This window comes from Nomascus leucogenys, chromosome 14 (assembly GCF_006542625.1).
Source record: "Nomascus leucogenys isolate Asia chromosome 14, Asia_NLE_v1, whole genome shotgun sequence".
NCBI lineage: Eukaryota > Metazoa > Chordata > Mammalia > Primates > Hylobatidae > Nomascus > Nomascus leucogenys.
The window spans coordinates 20,506,433-20,521,903 of record NC_044394.1 but is presented as its reverse complement, the minus strand read 5'-3'; the positions used below and the strand labels follow the sequence as shown (position 1 = coordinate 20,521,903).

At 36.8% G+C, this 15,471-nt stretch overlaps 1 protein-coding gene across 1 annotated transcript in view; it reads left to right on the top strand.

Annotated features, from left to right (window-relative positions):
* Positions 1-15,471, top strand: part of EFEMP1 (EGF containing fibulin extracellular matrix protein 1) — a 56,887-nt gene that overhangs the window by 7,229 nt on the left and 34,187 nt on the right. The window lies entirely within an intron of this gene.

The following is a 15,471-nucleotide window of genomic DNA, read 5'->3' as shown; positions in this document are numbered from 1 at the left end:
TAGGCTTTTCTGTTTATTTTCACAGAGCATACACATCACTGTGTATTCTAGAAACAGCTGTAGGCTTATATTAGCAAAGTGATAAGAATCTGGGGCTTTGAAGGCATGTAGGATATTAGCTAACTGAACTGTGCTATGAGATTGTTTCCCTTTCTTTTTAGCAAACCGTTTCAGAGCAGCCTGGTGTGGAGATTTTGTTACTGAAGTGGGGCCATAGTAGCCTCCAGACTCCTTTCTCCCTGCCAGAGGCTGATTAGGTAGACCCCATAGTGCAGAACTCCATGTCACCACCACATACGTGTATGGCACACATGGGCCAATGGAAAGGGTCCAGGAGTTCTTACTTTCTAACTGGTCATGTGTGAGGAAGAGAGCACCTTCCTCCCTTAACACCAAGGGTTTCAATAGAGACCACTGAGCTGCTACATTAAATGAAAGATGCATTTTTTTGTGCCCTGGGATGCTGCCCCTTATTCACCCGTGTTTAGTTTTATCTTCTGTGTAAAAGATACTCAAATTTAAATGGCTTAAAAATGAAGCAAGGGGCTGGGCATGGTGGCTCACACCTGTAATCCCAGCATTTTGGGAAGTTGAGGCGGGCAGACCACCCGAGGTCAGGAGTTCAAGACCAGCCTGGCCAACATGGCAAAACCCCATCTCTACTAAAAATACAAAAATTCTCTATGAATGGTGGCACATGCCTGTAGTCTCAGCTACTAGAGAGACTGAAGCAGGAGAATTGCTTGAACCTGGGAGGTGAAGGTTGCAGTGAGCCGAGATCATGCTATGGCACTCCAGCCTGGGCAACAGAGTGAGACTCTGTCTCAAAAAAAAAAAAAATGAAGTAAGGAAACTTGTCATGCTCTGACTCTTATGTATTTCATATTTTCTTTGTAAGTTTTAAGTACCCCACGTCAAGACCTAACCCATGTTGTGATGGTGTCACTTTTCAGAGGGTGCATCGTATTAGCATCTGTTTTGTGTTACTGTCATGAGTCAGAATTCCGGTATTGATGATGAATGCTTCAGCATCTGCTTGATATTCTGATATTGAATTTAAGGATTATGTCAAGGAGATAAAATGATGAGGTTATTCTTATACATGTATTTGGGTTAATACTGATAAAAAAAACCTTGAGTTTATTTAAGATAGACCAACTTTTAATTGTGTTATTTAGTTATATAACTAGACTGGAAAGTTTGGTGGTATTTTTCCCAAAATCAAATTTAACTGAAAAATTCTTAAGTATCAACTTTTATATACTGAATTATTTTGAATACTTTAGGTGTATACTGTAATAGTACTTGGGAGAAAAAAAACCAGATAAATGAATGAGTCATTTCCCAAAGTAGTTTGTAGACCGTCATTGACATTTATGGTTGAATTCAAGAACAATGCCCAGAACTAAATGAAGAGGTCCTAGAATAAAATATATTCAAGACTTACAACATGCATTGGTTACGGTAGAAACTGTACTGTGATGAATGAAAATAAAATACTATTTAACTTTTCTCGAAAATATTTAGACTACCTAACAAAGTAAGTTACGTTTCACATAGTAAAACATTTATAATTCTTACTTCTTTGGGAATTTTTTTTAGTTATAAGCAGCCTTGCTTATGGAATATGCTAAATACATACCTGCTGACTGTGTGCACACAGGTTATTTCCAACCCAAATTGTTCTGTGTAATTCAGCCAGTTTCTAAAATTTGGGATTGGTGTCTATACCATTGAAAGCAGGGTTAAAAGTTTTTTGGAAGGCTTAAGGCTTAAGTTGGATTTCTTCCCACCTCACAATTTTGCAAAGTGCCCATAAATGTGGATTTACTTAATTGTTGATAAAAGGGGGTTATTTCATATGATAACAACAGGATAATCTGTCTAGGGAATTTGACTAACATAAGTCGAGTCACACTTGTGCCCGTTTCTTATTGAGCTAATCAAACATGCAGTCCAGCTTCTTCTAATTGCCTGCAGATGCATGACATTCTCATTCCAGGCCAGCAGCACAAAATAATGTTTTATAACCAATGTGGAAGTATGGGGACCTCTGTTTAGAACAATAATGTGCTCTAAGGACCTATATTATTGACATCATCATGGAGTTCGAGGAGTCTTCTGTTTTAATAAAGATCTCCACTCCCTTTTAAATGTTGCATATTTATGCCCAGTAATCCAGACACATTTCCTATGGTCTAATGGATAGAATAAATGAATCTTACAGATGAGTCTTATTTGCACAAAAATTATTTCTTTTTTCTATGTATATTTTTTAGCAGGTATAGTTTATCATTATATAACCTAAAACTGAGGACATTTTAAATGTAAGAACTGAAATCTGTACTGTGTTTCAGTCTTCAAATCAATTGTGCCTTTGAACGTACTATACCAGTCACAGATGGCTTCTAAATAATTTAAATAATACCACTAGATATTTTAAATGCACACTATTTTATAAATATATCCTTTAAATAGCTGTCCATTTAACTGTTTAATGAAAACATGATATGTTTACTCCTCTTCATGTATTTTGGGGGGGCGGTTTCAGTTTTGTACAAAAACAAGGAGTTTGAAATGCAACATAACATTCAAAGATCAGGTCATAGTGAGCAGGTTTTTTTCAGGTAATTTTTTGCTAAATGAGGATCATGCTGTGGGAGCCAGTAACGCTGAGAGTTTCCCATGACTGACATTATTCTTGGCATCTATAAAATGAAGATAATTTCAGTGTTACATACCTGGAGCCATGTATAGATAGAGTTTTCGAAATTAATTGTTTCCATTAGATATCATCTGCCTCAAAGACAACAGATACTCCTCTACACCAAAAAGAAGTTGAATGAATGCGGAATATATTATAATCTGTTGATGGCTCACCTTCAGTTTTCTACACCTTTATTGCATAGTCTCTATATAATCTTTCTCCTTTTTTTTGAGACAGAGTCTCACGCTGTCACCCAGGCTGGAGTGCAGTGGTGCTATCTTGGCTCACTGCAACTTCCACCTCCTGGGTTTAAGCAATTCTTGTGCCTCGGCCTCCCGAGTAGCTGTGACTACAGGCGCGCAGCATCACACCCTGCTAATTTTTGTATTTTCAGTAGAGATAGGGTTTCACCATGTTGGCCAGGCTGGTCTCGAACTCCTGACCTCAGGTGATCTGCCCACCTCAGCCTCCCAAAGTGCTGGGGTTACAGGCCTGAGCCACTGTGCCTGGCAATAGTCTCTATATAATCTTTCTAAAGGAGATGGAGTTAGAAATCACTAGGTGAAGTTGAGAAAGGATTTTTTAAAATCATATGTAACTTTCTAAGATTTCCATTCTTGTATTAAAAAAAAAAAAGTCATTTGGGAACTGACAAGAAAGAGAAAGCATTGATTGCCCTAATTGAAGAAACTTGTTTGTTTAATTGAACTTTAAAAAAATTAAAACACGGGGCATTTTGCATAGCTGGTAATTAAGCCACTATTAAACCCTGTCAGGACTTAGAGGCATGACTACTAACTTGGTAAAGAAACTGTGCCATGAAGAAATGAACTCAGTACAAATGCCCAATAAAGTTGATTGTAAAACCGAATCGAGTACAGTACCTGGCTTACATTGTATAAAGTATCATTGAGAAATATGGAAAAAACATACCCTAGGGTTTCTACCATCTCTGTCTACCAGGACTGTCCAGTTTCAAAACCAAAAGCTCCATGTTCCTGGAAATGCCTTTGTCCCAGACAAATAGGATGGTTGAGGCCCTAGCATACCCACATAGCCAAATCGTCTGCACCTCACAGACAAGAGTGAAGAAGTCTTAACGTTAGAGCCATTTTTTCAGGTTGAGGCATTGCTTGTCCAGTGAGACTATTTTTACAATTCGTTTTGTACTTTGAAAAGACAAACTGCATTGATTTTTAAGTAGTTGGACAGAGTCTTTCTTTGCAGTTGTCGGGATCCCATTTGCCAGTGTGCCAATGAGCAAGTTTCTACATTGTTTTAGATGTTTTATGTGTAGGATTCCTGGACATTAGAACCTGCACACTTAGTTATGTGTCATATGTGTCATACCATGGGAAAGTTAGCAATCTTTTCACATTCCCACCTAGAAAAAATTTCACCACACTGCCAAATTAAATACTATGTTTCACCTATAAATTTTTCAGTTTGCTCAACTTTTTATTTTTTCCAACTTTCAGCTATATTTTCAATCATTTTATTTTGTCATTATTACATGTGATACAGGAGTGATTAGAACACTAAAGAATACATATTTGCCTCCTGTAAAGTCTAAAGGAACAAATTACAGTGTACGTAGGGTTCAAATTTAAAAACCTCTAGAGTCTTAGGCATCATCCATTTCTATTCTACATATTTCTTTATACACATAAGAGTAACTAAACTACTCTTTCGAAAAGGGAAGAAGTTATTATCTGTACATCTACCTTTGCAAAGAGGAATTGAAGTAACATATACAGCTTCTCAGATGCTAGGGATATCTTTCTTTGACTTCTTTCATTTTAAACTTAAATGATCTTATATCCAGAAGAGAATTAGAAAATCATAGTGTAACCAAGTGGCTTAGATACCTGGCATTGTCATTACCAAACAGCTTTCAAACACTGCCCTTTTGTTGATTCTCATTAATGTCATTAGGGTCGCTGGCTGCATGGGTTAGTTTTGTGAGGAAATGCCTAATTTTTCTTCCATATAATTATACAGCCCAGTGAAGACCTGTGATCTCAGAAAATAGATATTTTGCAAAAGGAAGACTATAATTGAGTAAATTATGATGTTAACCTTAAAAAAAGTACTTTAAGCAGTAAGAAAAATGGGCATTTAGCCTGCTTACAGTTCTTCATTGTTTTTAGTTGTTAATTACCTCAAGCACCTGAAAATTCTCTAAAGTTATATAAATGGATAAGAGTTGAGTTTACAGGGGAGACAATTATTTCTCAAATAAGCCAATGCAGTGTATAGAAGTAATTGATTTACTCCTAAAAAGAAATCTAGCATTGTCTCATAATTTACTTTTCAATATGCTGCAGCCATTGAATTTCTAGTCAATTTATGTCATTTTTAAATGCATTTGGGAACAGTATTTATAGGTATCCGATTCATACACAGTCAGAAAGTGTTCTTAAAATTGCTTCGTAAAAATTGAATGACAACCGTTAGAGGTGGAAGGATAGAAGAGGTCAGTATGATCACTCTCCTGCAGCAAGACTGTGCTACACACCTCTCTAATTCAGTGGTTCTCAAAGTGTAGTCCCTAGACCAGATGCATCAAGCATCATCGGGTAACTTATTAGAAATGCAAATTTCCCAGGTCCCACCCCAGACTGACTGAATCAGAAACTCTGGGGCCAGGACCAGCAATCTGGTTCTGGGATTATACTGTTATAACAATATATTATATACATATATTGTTATAATAAGACAATTGAATATATTGTTATAACAATATAACTACATATAGTTATATAACATATAACTAAATATTATTTTAACAATCCCATAATATTGACGCCTCCTCAAGTCTGAGAACCAATGCCTTAACTTAATCTTAACTTCTGCTATATAAATCAGAGGGCAGGGTCAGAATACTTCACATGGGATATGGGAAGCAGTGAAAAGAAAACATCAAAAATATACATGCTGCCTCTAGGGTAAGTTAGTATTTCTATTTTACTTTTCTTACTCTTCTTACTGTCATTGCCAGTACTCCGATTCCTAAACATGGGTGGCCATGAGTCCTGATTAAGACTGTATCCCTGAACCAAGGACATGACGTATGCAATCTAAAGGAAAAAGGGACATATTAACAAGAAAACAGGATACACATCTCTATAAAACCTACAAATATGCAATCATATAACTATTCTTAAATTGTCAGTAGGTGAGACTCTAATTTTTGTTCTGGCTATGGCAATGACTGGTGCTAAGTGATACCTATATCTTCTATAGGGCTCCTCCTTAAGTTCATGGCACAAACTTGTGAGATGAGGCAATGCTGTTTGGCGGTTCGGTTTGTGTAGAACCACAAAAGAGAAGGAGATTGACTCTAACTTTGACTGTAAAGCATCCTTCAGTCACCAAAGTGATATGAGATCCTTTCAATATCAGATGCACAGCTAACCATCTCTTTCCATTTAGACTCTGTGAATATCAGATATTTGAAGAATATTCACATAAGCATCTTCTTTCAATTTAAACTTTATCAGAAATTTACTTCCCATCAAAGACGAGGAGGTTCTTTTTAAGACTATTTAACACTTAATCTGTGGAATGAATTTCCTCCTCCCCATTGAAGCAAGAAGAAGGAAATTAGAGTAGAATTGCAAGCCCGGGTAACTTCAGGAAAGTGCACTGGTACTGGCTCATTATTTATTTCTCCGGCAGGAAGTCTCAAGCTATATTCCCTGAAATCAACAAGTTGCCCCTTTTGTAAGGATTGCCTTTGCACTTGTTGAATTGCTGGCACAATTTTATTCTTTGAAACCAAAGAGTAAACAAAAATTTTCCCAATGTGTTTGATTTTACATGAATGTACAAATAAGTAATTCACACTGCATCTGAAATTCATTAGCGTGTTGCTTTTTCCAGGAGGTAATTGCAAATTGCATATTCAAAATAAAACTGATCAAGAAAACTGCATTTCAAATATTGGCAAAAGAAAATGCTGTCATTGCAAAAATTTAAAAAGAATTGCAGGTTTGTAGTTTAAACTGAAATTATTTGTAAACATTTAATAAAAATGAAATGAATAAATGACATGAAAGGAAGGCTGAATGCCAAGCTATTAGCATAACTACAGATTAAAAGAAGAAACAGCTAATCAATGTATATAAATGTGTACTAAATAGACTAAAAAGCTTGAGATTTGCACTAAGTCAAATTCTGAAACTTCAGCTACCTTTCAAATGATTGTACATCTATCCCAGTCCAGGGTAACTAGGCAGTATTGCAAGTGAAATTGATCAAATGGAACACAAAACCATTCCATTAGAGTTCAGTGAATTCAGTCAAATTTGAGAACCACTTTCTGTTGTAGCTTAATAGAGTCAAAGTAGAAGGAAGGAATGCTCATAGTCTTTAGGGAATTTGTAATAATTGTCCCATGAGTTATCAAATAATAAAAGAAACAAACAACAGTTCAATAAAGTAACATGGGATATCACTAGAAGTACATGATGAATTGCCAAAAGTAGATGTAAAACTAGTATGTGACACAGGTAGCACCAAAATTTACTAAAACACATATTTGGACAGAAAAAGAAAACATGTTCTCAGAAATGTGGTTAAGGACAAAAGTCTGTTTCCTCCCTGGAATGGGGCATTTGGGAGAGAATGATGAGGGGACATTGGGAAATCTGACAAGGAAATTAGCATCCAAACATCAGAGGAAGTAATCATACTGTAACTGCACAGAACAAGTGAGAAGCATTGTATCGTGTCCACACTCCATCTGTCCTAGAATGATTTCCCAGGAGCGGTCCCCAGAAACAGTGTGCTTCTGATTGGAATGCCAGCAAGATAAGGTGGGGAAGAAAACCAAATCAGAAAGAACAATTGATGAACCACTTGCAGAGCAAACATCTATGGCGGGTTCCATCCTCAGTAACTCCACCAAAATGCTAATGAATTCATCTAGCTCTGTCTAAACATATTCCAGAACTGCATTCTGTTTTCTTATTATTGAATAGGCAATAAGTAAATGTTGTTTGTATAAATGAATAGATTTTAATCATAGGAGAACTAAGACTTAAACCATCCTTGAAAATAAGCTATTGAGTACCATGTGTGTATAAGGTATATTTCCCAACTATAAATGTTATACAATATTAGTGTGGTCCATGAGTATTTATTGAAAGAGACTGTTCTGTCCCTTTAACATGGAGGTTTCAGATACCTTGTCCCCGTTTTAAGCTTATGCTACTTGAAAGAAGGATTCATAAAACCTATTCTTTATATCCTGGATTACTAGGTTTTCTGTAAATATTAGTGACTAAACAGGTTGGTGTTATTCCTAGAGCAAGACTAGTAATTGGGAACACTAGAATTTTTTTTTTTATTTTCCAATAAGCCATTTAACCAGGGAATGCATTTCTGTATCAAATACATCCTTTCTCAGAAATCTCATGGTGAATAATGAAAATACACTTTGGTTGGGAAAGTGTTAATATTTATGATACTTGAGGTCAGATAATCATAAGGCTGAAAAATACTTTTGTTTTTATAATTTTATTTTTAATTGAAAAACATACATATTTATGGGGTGCAATGTGATGTTTTGATATATGTATACACTATGAGACGATTAAATCAAGCTAATTAACATAACCATTACTTCACTTGTTTTTTTGCAGCGTGAATATTTAAAATCTACTTGCTTAGCAGTTTTGAAATATACACCATATTATTATTAACTATAGTCACTATGCTGTGCAACAGATTTCAAAATCTTCCTGTTTAACTGAAACTTTGTACCCTTTGATTAACATCTCCCCATCTCTCCCCATTCCCACCCTCAGCCTCTGGTAACCACATTTTTCCCTCTACTTCTATGAGTTTGACTTCTTCAGATTGCACATTTAAGTGAGATCATGCTGTAATTGTCTTTCTGTAAGGCTAGAAAACATTGATGTGAGCTCTCTGATACTGTGAAGAAACTCAAGGCTTTTGATGAACTTCTGTAAAATAAGATCAAGGAAGAAGGACTCTGAGCAGTCCATCTTACCTTGGACATTTCCCTGGCTAGAAATTATCGTTCTCAAATCTGTTTTTAGAATCCAAGAAAGTCACTTAGTTGGGTACAGGTGATTTAAAAGAAGAGTTTTCTGATCTTGTCCCAAAGTAGAGAAGCCCAAGGGAGCTAGATAAGTGAGAAGAAAAAGTCATAGCTCTCAGGAACCCAGGAAGAAAGAACAGAGCTTACTGAGAGCCCATCGAGAACTGATAACTAGCTGAGACTTGAACTGTAGGTGAAATAAGAGTGAAGTAGGGAAGGGAATCCAAGACAGCCATAAAAACTGCATGTGCTTTTATGTGTGCCTAGTTAAAATGAGAATCATGACAGAAGCTGGAACTGCATGTAGTTAAATCGTTGTGGGGAAGGTGGTGAAATAAGTTTTCACTCTAAACAGCCTTGTGTATTGCAAGGAATCTAATCCTACTCCCTTGAGTGAAGCCACAGAACACAATCCAAAGTGGGAAACAACTCATGGGGTCCAACTCACTGCCCACCTTGCAGACCAAGTCTGTCACAACCCAAGTTAGGGAAGAATTTTTATTCAATGATGGTGTTAGATTTCCCTTGTGAAATATTTTGCAGCAAAGCCCTCCTCTTGTACATACATTCACACCAGCATGCCATTAAATTAACATTTTTACTATTTTCTGAAAACTTATATATCCCAATATTTTCTAATATACCAGAATTACAAAGGGCAGTATAAGTCTGTTTTTCAGAGTTTGCTGTTGAATCCTCAGGATCGTATTTTTACAATTTATAAATGTGTGATATCAAAAGATCCCACTTCTAAAAAAGAAAAGAATATCCCAAGAGAAATAACTAAAAGACACTTTAGAAACCTGCCTACGTAGGCTAAATACCCCTTTTCTTGCCTAGTTTATTCTAGCTATTTACGCCCACACATGTGCATACATACAGATACCTATTCAAGTACATGCCTATACACATGCATATGTACAAACATGTGCACACACCATTATTTTCAGTAGGAAGGTACCATGTACCAAAATGAAACTGATCAAAGTTGATGATGCTTCTGAAATGACTGAATGCAGAAAGAGGTTTCCTCTCATTATTCCTGTAACATTAACACTGGAAACTGCTTTCTGAATACATGTGTTTACCTATCACAAGAGAACAGGACACCCTGGACAGTTAACTACACTTTTTGCTGAACAAAGAATTGTGTTAGATGGATTAAATAGAAAGGGTTGACAAAAAAGAATTGAAGGTGCTGAGGTATAAACTCTGAGGCTTTGTAATCATATACTTCTGCAGCAAGATGATCATTTCATTACTAATCTGTCTCAGAGATTTGCCTGGATTTCATCCTGACCCACTATTTTATATTGAACAACTTAATTTTTGGCAAAATTGACATTTTTAATGAACTATCATTTAAGATGGATTAAAAAATGACTTATCTGGGGCTGACACTGAATCTCCAAGCTTTTTCATTTTTCAGACGTTGGTAAATTATATAGTCAGGAAGTAGTCTGAAATAGAATTCCACTCAACAAGCAAGGCAGAAAATTCCAGTCATTCATGATGAATTAAACTTTGCAGTAAAAGCTGTGGGCACCTTTTGTTAAAACAGTTCATGACCTGGAATATCAGAAGAATCTTAATACAGGGAGGGAGCCAGAAAAAAAAGTCCTCCCATACAAGCTGGTAAAGATGAAGGGTTTTGGCCGGGCATGGTGGCTCACACTTGTAATCCCAGCACTTTGGGAGGCCGAGGCAGGCAGATCACTTGAGGTCAGGAATTCGAGACTAGCCTGGCCAACATGGTGAAACCCCATCCCTACTAAAAATACCAAAATTAGCTGGGCGTGATGGCACATGCCTGTAATCCCAGCTACTTGGGAGGCTGAGGCAGGAGAATTGTTTGAACCTGGGAAGCAGAGGTTGCAGTGAGCCGACATCACACACTGCACTCTAGCCTGGTTGACAGAACGAGACTCCTTCTAAAAAAAAAAAAAAAAAAAAAAATGCAGGGCTTTGTTCTGAACTTCAATCATATGACCTCCTTCCTTCAGTGATTGTCGTGGGTCAGGGGGGTAAGCTAATGGTAAAAAGAAACTACATGGAAGAAGGAAATTTAATTGGTGGTGCAATTTAAGCAGCTAATAATAGTTCTGTAAAACAGGAAAATTAGTTAGTGAATAGCTCATTCAAAAAAATGTTAAATAGCAAAACTATTGTAAATTAGAGATCAACTCTAAGTAAACTGAAAAATATTTTCATTGATTTTTCAATTTAAGCAGAAAAATGGATTGTGTAAGCATGCCAGAGCAATAGTTTCCAATAAACCAACCTATCACAGAAGGTTAATACACCAAATAGACTATTAGAATATCACTCTGTTAGAAAAAGAGCTTATACTATCTAATTTCATTGTAAAAACTTGGCCACAAACAGTATTAGGATTCTAATAGAGCTTTAAAGAATTATTGGAAAATCAGGCTGGGCGCGGTGGCTCACACCTGTAATCCCAGCACTTTGGGAGGCTGAGGCAGACAGATCACCTGAGTTCGGGAGTTCCAGACCAGCCTGACCAATATGATGAAACCCTGTCTCTACTAAAAATACAAACATTAGCCAGGTGTGGTGGCATGCACCTGTAATCCCCAGCTACTCGGGAGGCTGAGACAGGATAATCGCTTGAACCCAGGAGGTGGAGGTTGCAGTGAGCCGAGATTGCACCATTGCACTCCAGCCTGGGCAACAAGAGCGAAACTCCATCACACACACACAAAAAAGAATTATTGGAAAATCTGTTTATAGTATCAAAGTCAGGAACAGGCAGACTTTACACATTGCCAGAAGTATTATGAACTTGTTATGAAATTTTCTTAGTAAAATACATAGTTTCTGGTTTCAGATTAAGGGAAAAGTTTATAGTGATGAGAAAATCAGGAAGACCTTAATAAAGAAGATTACAGTAATTATTTAATTAAAAATGTGAATGGTATTTTGCATTTTCTCCATAGCTTAAAAAAATCGAGTAAAAGTCCTGAGAAGTAGATAAAACTAACTGCAAGTAACAGACCTGTTTAGTTTTCAGTGTAAATCTTGATAGGCTGAGAAGATAGGAAAAGAAGAATCAGTGCAGATTCAAATTCATACCAAGCCTTTGCAGTTGGAGATCCTTTACTCAGTCTGTCAATTCAAATGCTATCTATTCTGGAAACACCATCACAGACACACTCAAATAATATTTTAACAGCTATCTAGGCATCCCTTAGCCCAGTCAAGTTGACACATAAAATTAACCATCACAAACTCTTAACCACAAAGATCACAACTGGGTAACAGCAGTTGCTGAAAATTCATGACTTGGTGTTGCTTGCCTATTGGTCAATTTAAATATATATATACTGCATGTTATTATCATGAAAAACTCAAGCTATTGATGGTACTTCCTGGATCTTCTGAAAATCTCAAGTTTCAGTGACACTCACCCTCTAGCACCACCTGCCACCACCACACAGCACTCAAGTATGAAAATCAGTCTTCTAAGGAAAAAGCAAAAATTCAGGGAGTACCTGCTAGGGTTGGGGCCAGGACTATATTCAAACATACATTTGTGGAGAAAAAGCAAAAACGGAGCAAACAACTAAGCCATACCTTTATCTTCCAGGCGCCGCCTCTTACCCTGAAAGACAGGACCACCTGTAAGAGAAATGACAGAAAAAAAGTTGTGGAATGGAACTGGGAGGGAGAAAGAGAGCAATACAAGGGAGTTGAGGACAATGAGCAATCACAAGACTATACCAGTCAAAAGTAGATTCTCCTAAAGTATCTCATAAGATATTGTAATTACCAACTGTCCACTCATATACGTGTGTATGTATACATATATATGTATAAATGCATATATATTTGTATAAATGCATATGTTCCTCAAAAGACTGATGAAGGAAAATAGAAAAGGTGACACCTAATAAATCGGTTTTGCTGTTTTTATAAAATTGGCTAAAGAAGTCTTTAAATTTGGGATTCAATAGTTTAATATGTTTTTTAGAATCTCCTATGTGCTATGCATTATAGATCAGTGCTTCTCAAACATTAATGAACATATCAGTTCCCTGGGGATCCTGTTAAAATGAAAATTCTGATTCTGGGTAGGTCTGGGTTAAGGCATGACATTGTACATTTCTAACAAGCTCCCTGGTTTTGCTGATGTATGCAGAACCTGTCTTCCAGTAGCTGACAGTATCCTTCCTACCAAGAAACTGATATATCTAATGGATTCTTCATCCTCTACTTTCTGCAGCAGCAAATGGGGTATAATTTGGATAGCGTCAAATTTGCATGTGGTTGCTTTTCAAAACTACATGTTTCTCCTTTGGTTAGATACTCAGTTTCTCCAATACAAATTACATTGTAACAGCTATAGCTATAAATCACAGATATTTCCGTCTCTTACTAATTAATAGAATTTTCTCCTGTAGTGGAATGTTTTTATGCTTGAATGCTCAAGAGGATTCCAGAAAGTAGTCTTTGGCAGCAAAGGGTGGTGGAAACCCCATGAAACTAAGCAAGAGACAAAAGTTCCCATTTGGGTCTTTCCCTAAATGACTTGCTGACTTTATTAAATCAGTTCATCTTGCTGGATCTCAGTTTTCTCAGCTATTAAAATTAAGAGTTGTCCTTTCAGCTCTTACTTGAAATTATTTACAAAGAACAGGAAAGAGAAAGAGACAGAGAGAAAATGAGTGCACTTTGTCTAGGCTGTAAGCCTTGTGGATGTATGGTGATGATATGGTTCTTGATTGATATATGCCTGGCATTTAAGCGGTTTCCATTGATAGGAGTTCATCTTTGCCTTTTGGATGGCATTTTTATCAAGAAGACATACTGAGGCAAGTCAAAATCCACCTTGGGAAGAATGCAGGTGCATTCTGTGATTATAATAGCAATAATGACGCAGAAGCAAAAAATCAGCTGGTTCTAATCACCTGAATCTTTATTGACAAAACAGTTCACACCTACTACTAGTTGTTTGCTAAAAGTCTGCACCAAATCACTGAAGCTTTAAAAGCTAGATCACTGCAGTCTTTTCCCCAAGCACTGACATGGGTAATTACGGTATTGTGGTTCATGCCACAGCCCCAGACTTCATTTCAATCCTAGTTTGGAAAGGAGTTATTTTTATTTTGGTGCACAGTAAATAAATTTTTTGCAGATATTAATATAAACCCATTTAAAATGTAAAAGTGCCAGCACTAAATGTGATCAGCCCTTTATTATGTTCTTGATTCTTGAATTAAGGTTTCCCATCTTCATTGGAGACGAGTGCCTTTCAGCAAAGAACTGTTTAAAGTCTATGAATTAGTTCATTTCACCTTTTGGAATTTCTTTCAGCCTCCAACTCAAACCATGCTTACAACCAAAGCAATGAGTCTTGCCTGAGTTTATGTATTATTTTCCATCACATATGAACCATAAGGAAGTCTATATGCTAGTTAATCTGTTGCTGCATAACAAATTACTCCAATGCTTAGTGACTTAAAACAACAAACGTTTATTACCTCACCTTTTCTCTGGGTTAGGAATCAAGTTGTAGCTTAGCTGGGTCCTCTGACTTTGGGTCTCTGACAAGGCTGCAGCTCATTCAAAGCTTGACTGGAAAGGATCCACTCCCTAGCTCAAATACTAGTGGTTGCTGGCAGGATTGACTTCCTGCCTCCATTTCTCATAAATTCTTCCACCTTCAATTCCTTGCCACATACACTTCTCCATAGAGCATCTCACAACATGGCAGCTTTCTTAGCAAGTGAGGGGGCAAGAGAAGGTTCCAGCAAGAGAGAGGATGCTAATAAGACCAAAGTCAGAGTCTTTAGTAACCTAATCATAGAAGTGACAACCCATCAATTTTGCCATATACTGTTCGTTGGAAACAAGCCCCTGGTGTGAATGCCAAGATGTTGGCATCATTGAGAGCCATGTCAGAAGCTGCCCACCACAGTCTAGAATTAAAATTCTCCCTGAGTTGACTCCGACCATTTAGAGTTAGAATTTTAAATGATTTCAAAAAGCAAAATAGGAATTCAGAGCAAAATATACCCCCTCCCCAGCAGTGCAAGAGGCTGTAGGACTCATGTAGATAGGCAGCCTAATGGGTGTGGTCAGTAGCACAGGCAAAGAAGAACCTGGCTGTTTCTAGAAGCTCCTTTTGAGTAAACGTAGCCTTTTCTTCACTGACATGAGTCTTCTAAAATGCCATCAATCCTCCTCAAAAACACTCATAAATGATTCCATCTCCTTTGATTTTAAAACTTGTTTAAAGTCTTTTACTCCACTCAACAAGTAATTTTCACGAAACAAAAACTTTAAGGGCAAGCATAAAAACTCTTTATTGCTGATTAACATGTACTCACATGCTTGTTACATAAAACACATTTAATAAACACTGCTCTTGCTTTATGTTACTTTTTGTCCTAGGCATTCCGATATTTGTGTTTGTTAGGGAATCATGGATATCATGTTCTCCATCTCTTTCCTAGAAATCCCTGTTCTGTTCTGCTCACATTTTTCTTCCCACAGTCTATTCAAAAACCTGCTCCTAGAATCATCAACTTTATGTTTAAATATGTTTACATCGTTTCTTTTGCCCCAAAAGTCTACTAGGAGACATGCACTGAACATATCCTAAGATTACAATAAATAGGTTGTGTAAGAGTTAAAACTTCAGAAGCAACAAAATCCAACATGAATTTTCTTG